We start from the raw sequence: 10487 nt of genomic DNA, 5'->3' as shown, positions 1-10487 counted from the left end.
ATAAGTTTTCTTAAAATTATTTTACTTGTGGCATTATTGTGGTGTATTTATAGGTTTAAATTGATTAGGGTTCCCTATTTGATTAGAAGTTTAGTTTGTGTATTATTCTAACTTCATGTATATCTATAATTGTACTATTCGGCTAATGTCGCAAATATGGTTTGGTGTCTTTAACTTGGGCTTAAGCCCATTATATTTTTCACGTATAGACTTGAGGATTTTCTTTTCTTTTTCATGTTTGAGGTTGGTTATTTCAACATACCACTTGATTTCACGTCTAAATCTCTTAAATTAAATACAAATGTGGATATGGACTGTGCTGCTGGAAACGAAGGTGAAGCTGTTGTATTTGCTTTGTAATTATAACACAGATATGAAATTATTTTTGCCGTTTCTCATCTAGTTGGAACATACCGTAGTGCAATTCTTCGTATTCTATAACATCTAGTGAAACTGTTGAACTCATCGCTAAACTTTAGCAACTTCTAGTACTATGTACTTGTTTAATCTATTTGTGAGATCTTGTTTAACAGTAAGAACAATCTTAAGGTTAGGACAGATGAGTGCATGAGGCATAACTGATATATATATATCATTTTCAGAATTGTTTTTTGGGCATGTCAGGTTGGTGTGATTGGGAATTTGGTCCACTCATCCCCAAACATAAAGAAGGATGTTCTAGTTGCCGGTGCTTTACAAACTGTAATTGGATTACTAAGGTACTTCTTCATTGCTATACAGAGAGACATATTTTCAACATAGATAGGTAACTTGGAATATGGAAAATCACATGTTTAAAGATTCTCTGCTTATGCAGTTATATGCGGAGTGTGATCACATTTTAGTCGTGTATGTGGGCTTACCTTCCTTACTATTGAAATTTTCAGTTAATTTAGTTTGAGTAGTGATATTGAAAATCTTGAAATAACATTGGAACTGCGCATTCATGATTTCTGTCTTAATATCTTGAACTTTGCTATATGAAGTACAATGTATGTCAGCTAAGTTAGCTAGGTCTCTTGGATCTTGCTGTTAGCAATGAGCCCCCTACAAATGTTAATAAAAATAAATAATAATAATAATAATAATATTGGGGAGTTTCAACATATTGATTCACCTTTATAATGTTCTTTTGTTGTTGATTAGATGAAGGTAATTTTCTTTTGCCAAATACTACTGCATCATGTTCTATTAAACTTCATATTAATCATGATCACTATTCAATTTTTAGTTGGTCTTGTTTCTCAAGAGGAGATTTATGTTCTTTGAAGAAGTTTGCATCGCCTGTAAGTGAAATTTATATTAAAAAAGAATTGATATTGATGATTTGATTATTGTACCTTCTGCATGTTACTCTTTGCTTCTTAATTTACTATTCTTACTGATTTTCATGCCTTGATTTTTATTGGTAGCTTTTATTGGCATGACAACAACAAAGTATACCTGAAAAATGTCAACTTGGAGAAATGTTGTATATGTTGTTAGGAATTAATAACCGTGTCTCATGCCTATGAACACCACAAAACATTTAAACCTTCTTGAATGAAACGTCAAAATTTTAATAACTGTTTAGTTTTTAGTTTGTTTTATTTATTATTATTTTAGTTTGAGTTTTATAAAATAAGGAGTCCGCCTTTTTTTTTATTTCATTTGTAGAGGAAAGGGGGTGGCAACCAAAATGGTTTAGGAAGGACAATGTGGATGATTGCTATCGTTATGAAGGTGGATACTGGGAAGCAAGAGAAACAAAGAAATGGCATGATATTCTGGATATATTTGGGCAGAGTAACGATGCTTCTCCATGTGTAGATGAAAAGTAAGAAACCATTTGGCTTGGCACTCTGAAACTTGCTGTGTTTTAGTTGCTTCCCCTGAATTTTTTATCTACATGGTCTGGAGAGTGGTCACTTAGTTGTACGTGAGCTCCCCACATGTAAGCTATCTTGAAGAGATTCTATCAGTAGTAGTAATTATACTTGATGGTCCATTTCTAGATAGTATCTCCTACCACGTGATATTTTGTTACTTTAATGTATTTATTTATTATTCACACACAGTCACAATAAATATAGTTTTCCTCTCCCTCCTAATCAGTGTTTGATGGATATAGAATTTTGTGTTTCCCTGTATTTATTTTATGTTATTTTAGTCTTTAAGCTAATCGTTGTAGGAGTTGGTTTTGTTTTGATCGCGCATGAATTTATTCTTCATATTGTGCTAAACAGGATCACGATTTTCCTTTTCAAAGTTAGATTAGATGCGTAGTCAATTTTTGTTGGTTCCCTTTCAAGGAACAATTTGCTCAGATTTGAGCACCTTTTAATGTGACACCAGTATTATATGCCTGGTTTTCACCCTGGTGGACCAAGGCTACCCCCTCCACAGTTGTATTTTGGCCAAGGTGGTCCTGGCTTTTTGCCTACAACGGCTTATGGCTTCCAGCAACAATTGTTACCTGGGATTGCCCCTAACTATATAGCTCCATACCATCATCAAAGACCAAAGACGGCTGTCTGAGGAGGATGGGTGCGAGGAGAAGTAGAACCTCCCGACAGATGCAACAGGTGAGTTAACTTTTTTGTTTTTGATTATTTTTTTCTTTTTCGTGCTGTCAGTTGTCACAAACTTGTGTGGGGGTTATAGTGTTGTACTGTGACATTGATAGTATTATATGAATTACATTAAAAATTATGAAATAATAAGTTATAAAAACAACTAAATTAGTAAATTACTTACCCGCTAAGCTTTTCCAAACCTTTAACGTTTTGCAAATCCATCATAAGTTCATGCGGCTTGATTTCAAAAACTCTAGCGACAATTTCGGGAAATCGGCGTGTGTATATCCGGGAGCAATCTTGTCAATACATTTTTGAACTTCAGGCCATTTAGGATTGCAAGTAAAAGTTATGAATAGATCGGAGATCCATCCCATCGACAAATCGCAATAGCGTCTTGATAGTTTTGCAGCATATAACGTGGACCTCCGGTGAAAGAAGATGGTAGAACTATTCGCCTTCCAACAAAACCTGGTTTTGAATCTCCAGAAAGTACTGCATCAACTAATCCTTGATAAAGCTCAGCATGAATAGTCTGCTGGTTATTTCTAACCCAATCAACTCTAATATGTTCTACAACACAGTAAGAATCAACAATAAGTTGTTGTTTCAAGCATCCACCAAGAACAATTGTTTTTCCTTCTTTTAGTCTCATTTGCAATCTAAAAGCGTAGAACTCCCTCATGCTTATGTTTGTCCTTTTCCTAACTTTGACATTATTCCGATAAGGGATATCAATCCTGTACCCGTCTTCAGCATGAGGAAACAAAAGAGGATATTGCATGGCCATGAAACTTGGGTGCAATTCATTTATTCTTTTCAAGCCATATCCTTTTTTGTCCACCACAATATCACGGAAATTGCTAAATTCACTCTCTTCCTCAACAATAAGTGCAGCAACTTCAGATGATGTCGGCATGTTATAAAGTCTCCCATCCTTTTGTCTTGTACTAATAAGCTTTATACTGAAATCACCTACTTCAGACTCTTTAAACCTGTCCCTTGCCATTCTATAAGTCTCAGTAAGTTTGTTTGTATTGTTCAACATATCTATCAGTCCCTTCACAATATCTGGATCCAACTCTTCTTTAGATCCGTTTTTCAAAATTTTCTTACTAAGAGAGTACATTCTGTTCACAACTTCATTATCAGTATCATATATGTAAAGTTGGGAAAACTTAGGGCGTAAACCTTCAGGTGGAAGCAAGGTGCCAATTTTGTGGTGGTTTTGGCCTTTTATCTTGTAGACGTAATGACCATGACCATTGTTTATTGATTCTTGAACATCACCTCCTGTTGATGTGAAAGCAAACATGTTGTTATATACTCTGATATTTCTCATAAACTTTTTGGATCACGGAGCGAATTGCGATCCATAAGCTCATTTAAAAAATCAGGTGTATCTTTCAAAAAAGGTAGCTGAACTTTCCCTCCACCGCAACATATAGAAAACTTTGGATTTTTAGGATTTTTCGTTCGGTCATTCCTTTCTTCATACCAAACAATGGCATCACAGTAAGGACACACCGATGTTGGTTCTCCAAAATCCAACGGTTGGAAACAACGCCCTAAATTAAAATGAATATTAAAAATTATAACTAATAATATAAAAAAATAAAATAATATTAAAAACTATAACTAATAATATTAAAAATAAAATAATATTAAAAACTATAACTAATATAATACTAACTTTCATGCAAAACTTCACTTGGTTTCTCATTGGAAACTTCAACTTCCATATGGTCATTGGTATCGTTTTCATCTTCTACTTCTGAATCATTCCCACTTATTTGAGAATTGTAGTCATCGTCACTTTCTCCAACACCGTCTGGTTGATATAGGTGATTTTTTCGGGCATAATGGTTGTCATCACTTGTTTCACCATCACAATTAACATAACCATGAGTTTCAACTGGTTGGATTTCTCTATTACTCAATATACGTCTTCTTTTATATCGGCTATTTTTGGCTTTTTCATTATTTGAATGCGGTCCATCCACTGTATAAGAATAAAACATGTTAAGTACAAATCAAAGCCAAGTAACAATGAACAATGAAGAATGTCTTACCAATTTCATTAGGAAAAGGCTGTGAAGGAAAAAATCCATCAAGTTGATGTTTAATGGATGTAGCATCTGCATCAAAATTAAACAACATTATAATTATAATGGAAGAAGAAAGGATTTTTGGTTACTTGTCCATTAATAATTAAACAAATATTTTTAAAAGAAAAAGACTTATACTTATGGATATTCAATAGTAGATCGTTCTATGTCTTGAATAGAGGTATTGTCATTATGATTTGAACCGTGTTGATCTTTTTGAATTTGATTCGACGGTTCTTGAACCAATTCTTTATGTTATCTTCCGAAATTTGACCATGTACTGACAGCTGAGTTGTCAAAAGTTTGATTTCTTCCTTAGTATAATATAAACTCTTTTGATTAAATGCACTTTCAAGTATGTGAAGGTGCATCGTTGTTGGTGACTATCACTTTCTTGCAAACATAGTTACCTAGTAAGAACTTAGAATCATGTTGGTGTGAAAGAAATAATGTCGTTCATTGTTAATGTGAAGTTGCTAAGAGAACTCGAGATGGTGCTTTCTATATAATGGGGATATATTGAAAGAAGACTTGTATAAATAACACTTAGAATTTCAAGAATTGGTCGCAGCTTTTTTCTCCTGATTTGAAGATTAATATATAAAGGAATCTCCTTATTTGAGGAGTCTCTCGCTGAAAGAAGACTTGTAGAAAGAACTAATTAGGACTCTTCAAATTGTGTATAGATTAGGAAACTAAATTAGAACTCTTCCCTATTAAAAAAAAAAATCTGACAGGTGCTGACATTAAAACTTGTCAAAGCAATGGTATTGAAGTGATTCTTTCTATAGGAGGTGCTTTTGGGAGCTACTCTCTTGCGTCCTCTGATGATGCTAGGCAAGTTGCCACATACCTATGGAACAACTTCTTGGGTGGGCAATCCTCATCCTGCCCAATTGGAGATGTTGTTTTGGATGGAATGGATTTTAACATTGAAGGATGTTCAAACCTATATTGGGATGACCTTGCTAGGTACCTCTCCGGATATAGCAAGAAAGGTAAGTACGTGTATTTGACTGCTGCACCACAATGTCCATTTCCTGATGCTTGGGTTGGGGGTGCCTTGACAACAGGCCTTTTAGATTATGTTTGGGTGCAAATTTTCAACAATCCCCCTTGTCAGTATGCCACAGGAAGTATTACCAATCTTGAAGATGCATGGAAGCAATGTACCACATCCATCCCTGGTGCTCAAATATTCTAAGGACTACCTGCTGCTACTCAGGCAGCTGGCAGTGGATTCATTCCTGTCAACGATCTCACATATTCTGAAGTGCTTCCGGCTATCAAAGGGTCAAGGAAGTATAAAGGCGTCATGTTGTGGTCCAAGTACTATAACGGCAGACCATGGCACAACCTTAATGGCAACAATACTTCCAGATAGGAGTGTAAAAAATAACCGTTGACCCATCATCCGGTAGGGTATCCGGTCTTCACCCGCCACCCAAACCCGCACCGACCCGAAAACAAACCCCCCCCCCCCGCCACCATTTTTACGCGGTCGGGATATGGGTGTAGGTTCTATGCTCAAACCTGACCCGTCAAGCCGCCCGACCCGCACCGTGTCAAAAGTCGTTGACCCAACCCCATTGACCCGCACAATTTCAAGACTCTAACTCTAATATTTTTGTATTTTGTTTATTTTTTCTTTTAACTTTTGTAGGAATTTGGGAGATATGAACACAAACTTATGAGTTCAACATCAATTTCAAATATTCAAGTTTGAATATTGGGCAAATATCAAAAGTTTAAATTCAACTTTCAAATTTTGGAGAAGATTAATCATTCATCTTTGTATTAATTTCGAATTCTTTTAATTTATATTTTATTGTTTTGTACCATAGATTCTCGCTCCCATTTTCATTTTATCATGCTATGGAAAATAATCAATTTATAAATGATAAATCACGAGAAAAAAGTTTCAAATTTACAGATATGGTTTTGGGTTTTAGTTCAAGTTTTAGTTTATTTTTGTTTATTTTTAATTGATTGATTATATTTTTTTTTTCTCTATGTTGTGAATTGGAAATATATTACTTGTAGAATTAAAAAGTTTTTTTCTGGGTGAAATTGGGTTAAAATGATAATTTCCACTCGATCTGGATGACCGCCCAAAACCCCACCCTAAAAGTGACCCAACAGGTCGGGTGATGGTACTAAGACATGATACTTCAACCTGCCCCGCCCCGTTGGTGACCACTGGGTTTGTATCCTCTAGACCTGCCCCAACCCGACCCATCATTATTTGACCCGCGGTTGACCCGGCCCGCCCAGTATTACACCCCTACTTCCAGATGATCAGCCATGTCAAATTTTGAGTGGACATAAATATTTTAAATACTCAGAACGCTCAATTTACACGTTAACCATGCATTATGGACTCTGCCATTAACGACTTTATTATGCAAAATAGAGTTTCGAATATCTTTTACAATTTGTTTCAAATGAGACTTAAGTGTAAGTATCTTTGTTTCCAAAATCTGAGTTTCTTTGTCTCTCATGTGGGCGTCTTTTCCCAGTACTAAAAATTTTGGAAAGTTTTGTGTAACTATTGTGAGCCCCAAATCGTAGCAGATGGGGTAGCCATTTTAGAAAGTCACTGTTAGCTTAGTAGGCTGTGAGATCTGTCAAGTTCCGCTCTTCCCACTTGATCCTGCAAAGCCCGAGGAAGAGCTTTTCGGGGAACTCTTAAAACTTGATTGCAATGTGTGAAGTATGTCATCTGCAAAAGTAAAATAAATAAAATGCAAATACACAGGAGGTGGAATAGGAGGATGAAGGCCATTATCTTTTTAATTAATGAAATAGATCGTGGAAAATGTTTGTACTTATTATCTATGATGGTCCAATATCGTTAATTTTCAAAATCGAATTTACATAATAAGTAGAATGACTCGGAATCTTAAGACCTTAAATTTGTCTACATAATAAACAAACTTGATAGGAAACATTACAATATGATCCTCCTTGTATAAGATCCCATAAGATTCCACTCCCTTTAGCAATTCACAACTGTCGTCAGCCAAAATTAGCATAGACTTGGAAATTAACATTTTTTCCAAAGCTGCTTTTGCTGCACTAAGCTTCGATGTCTCTTTCTGCTCTGAACACGCTGAAGCCAAAAGCTTCCCATCCACCAAAATATTGGTAATATTATTTTCCCCATTCCTCCAATGTTTAATATCAACATTTTTGTCCTGTTTCTGACAAAGCTCATAAAGCATTGTGAGTGGTTGTTGTAGATTTTCAAGCGCAACGATAGGCTCCAACAGTGGACTAAAGACCTACCATAAACATTACATAACTTTATAACTAACAAAAAACAAAAACATCATCTTCAAAAACTCAGAGTAACTTTTTACCTCCCACATAAACTTCAAATCAAATTTGGCATCCACGATATCTGAAGCAAAGAACGGATTCGGACGATATCCGCTAGAACTTTTGGTGTTTTTAACTTTCCTCCATACGCTGAGATCTCGCAAGCTTGTTATTCTTTTTTAATTGCTAAAGAAAATTCATTAACCTACCAAACCAATATACAAACCTGAATATCAGAGCATGATCAAACCAAATATTTAAAGTTTAAAACCAACAGAATATTCTTAGCTTGTGTACCTTTGCATCAAGAGAAGGGCCATTGTGCCTAACAAAATGAAAAAGGCCATGTTGGACTGCAACGCGAGCAAACTTTTCCGTGTTAATATTGGAAGCACAAAGAAGCCAGAGTTAGTCCTGATCAAGATCAGAGTATGTGATATATACGAAATTTGCAAAAGCAAGCCCCAAAGCAGCATCACCAACGAATTCTAAACATTGGTAAGAATGTAAGATGGCGATGAGTCAGTAAAAGAAGAGCGAGTTAATGCTTTTGCCAATAGTGACTTGTCAGAGAACCTATAATTCAGAATCTGCTCAATTGCTTCAATTTCCTGATTTATCATATAGAATGGTGTAGTTTGAATTACTTACATTCCTAAAGAAGCAACCTCCAGTACCATCATAGTTGTATACTTGTTGAGTACTTCCCAGCCCACTGGTCACCAAGTTTCCCTTTACCACTATAGAACCTTGTCCATTCTGCACATTCTTGAGTGCCCAGGGAGACATTCGCGATTGAAGTGTAACTGCCATTTCCTTGGTCAACATTCTCATTGTACAAATAAAAGGGGAGGTTTTGGAATAATCTGGCCTTGTAGATATGAGATGAGAGTTTGGAATCAATGCTGTAGTTAGAGTTAATTGTTTGACTCACAATTTGCAAACTTCCATTTTCTCCCATCTGCATAAAGTTTGTGAAACTGAATTCTTGGAAGGAATGTGTAACTACCTTTCCATGATACGACTCCACCCATCCACTTGAATAGATAGACCTACTTGCCTTAGTCAGGAAAGTCCCATCTAGACCACTAAAGTTTGAAACCAAAGACACCGCAGGAGTTGGACTCTTGTATTCGATCAAATTTCCCTTAGTTTCCACCCTCTTACTGTCCAACCATATATGCAAATTCACGTCAATGTACCACACATCCAAAGCATTTGTAACACCAAATCCAAACTTATGTTCCATTCCATCCAAAATTCTCCCCAGAAAAGGAGTAACTTCAATGTCGTAAGAAGGAAGATCAAATTAAGGATTAACCCCTCCGGTATAGATCACAGTAAAAGGATAAACAACACCAACTGCCTTACCATCAAGACTGATCAAAACTTCTCTAAAAGGTTCATTCCCAGCCAAACCCGTAAGATTATTGGCAACTATATAATCATTTAAGATAATAGATTATAGATGGATTACTACTGCAAATGAAAGAAGAAAAAATCGTCTTCAGAGATGACCTGTTTGGAAGAATGAGAGATGTGGATTTTGGATGGTTTAAGGGTTTAACTTTTTGAGGTCTGCGATAAAATTTGATTTTTCTCTCCTGATTTCTCGTAATCTCCCTGTCGACGTGGACACCTTTAGAATGCCCGAAAAGGGACTGCTATTTTTGAAACAACCATCTCAAGTCCAATGAATCCATTGAAACCAATCACAATTCTTATAAACCTTCTTGTCATTCTGAAATTCCTCTATATTCTTTACCAAAAAAAAAAGTTCCGTTCCATCATCTTCTCTCCTGAAACATCCTCTCGTCTATAAATTTAGCAAATGGTTCCTTCCTCAAGCAGTAAGGGTCGTATCGATGGTGTATGTTCTTAAAAAATGGAGTGTTTTTCGTAATATAACTTCATTATAGCAATTTAACCAAGTTTCCCCAGTGTAGAAGTTTCTCTATATTTTGATGTAAGTTTTGAACACCCGATTAATCTGATTACACGCCTTGAGTTAAAGTGTTCAAACTTCAATATGTGCAATTAAGTAAGGTCACAATTATGTAGTGATGCAAGTTAACCAAAATCCCAATGTAGGAAAAGAAAAGAGTAAGCAAACTTGTTTTTACCTCGTGATTCATGGACACATGACCACCATTATAAAGTTAATTCTCGATAGATTAATCTTCATAGGATGGGAGAGGAAGAAAGATGAAGGGTTTTGGGAAGGAAGAGGTACGGTGGGTTATTTGTATATGATGTTTAATCAAGAATGTTTCTTACTTCCTATTTAGTTTTTTTCACGCAGTTTGTTTCACCATCACTTGCTTCACGCAATTGTCGTCAGTATGAGGAAAATGAGCACAATAACAATCTTAAGTGCCATTTTCTCAGTGAGCATTAAAAACTGAAGCAGAAGTCTAGTGAACAGACAACCAACATAAAATAAATGAAAAAAACATTGACAGATTCATAGATATAAGTACCTTTGTGGCTCATTGCTAAGGCT

General features: G+C 35.6%; 1 long non-coding RNA gene and 2 pseudogenes across 1 annotated transcript; 2 read left to right on the top strand and 1 right to left on the bottom strand.

Annotated features, from left to right (window-relative positions):
• Positions 1-587: 587 nt before the first annotated feature.
• LOC147494783 (uncharacterized) lies at positions 588-2496 on the top strand. Its single transcript, XR_015200199.1, has 3 exons — positions 588-719; positions 1657-1816; positions 2292-2496. It is a non-coding gene; the product is annotated as an uncharacterized LOC147494783 (long non-coding RNA).
• Positions 2497-4725: 2229 nt separating this feature from the next.
• On the top strand, positions 4726-6047 carry LOC147494782 (hevamine-A-like; annotated as a pseudogene).
• Positions 6048-7265: 1218 nt separating this feature from the next.
• Positions 7266-8636, bottom strand: LOC147494781 (ribonuclease 3-like protein 2; annotated as a pseudogene).
• Between the last annotated feature and the right edge of the window lie 1851 nt (positions 8637-10487).

Source organism: Coptis chinensis, chromosome 6 (genome assembly GCF_015680905.1).
Source record: "Coptis chinensis isolate HL-2020 chromosome 6, ASM1568090v1, whole genome shotgun sequence".
Classification (NCBI taxonomy): Eukaryota; Viridiplantae; Streptophyta; class Magnoliopsida; order Ranunculales; family Ranunculaceae; genus Coptis; species Coptis chinensis.
The sequence above is the reverse complement of the archived record's forward strand: the minus strand, read 5'-3'. Positions and strand labels throughout refer to the sequence as shown.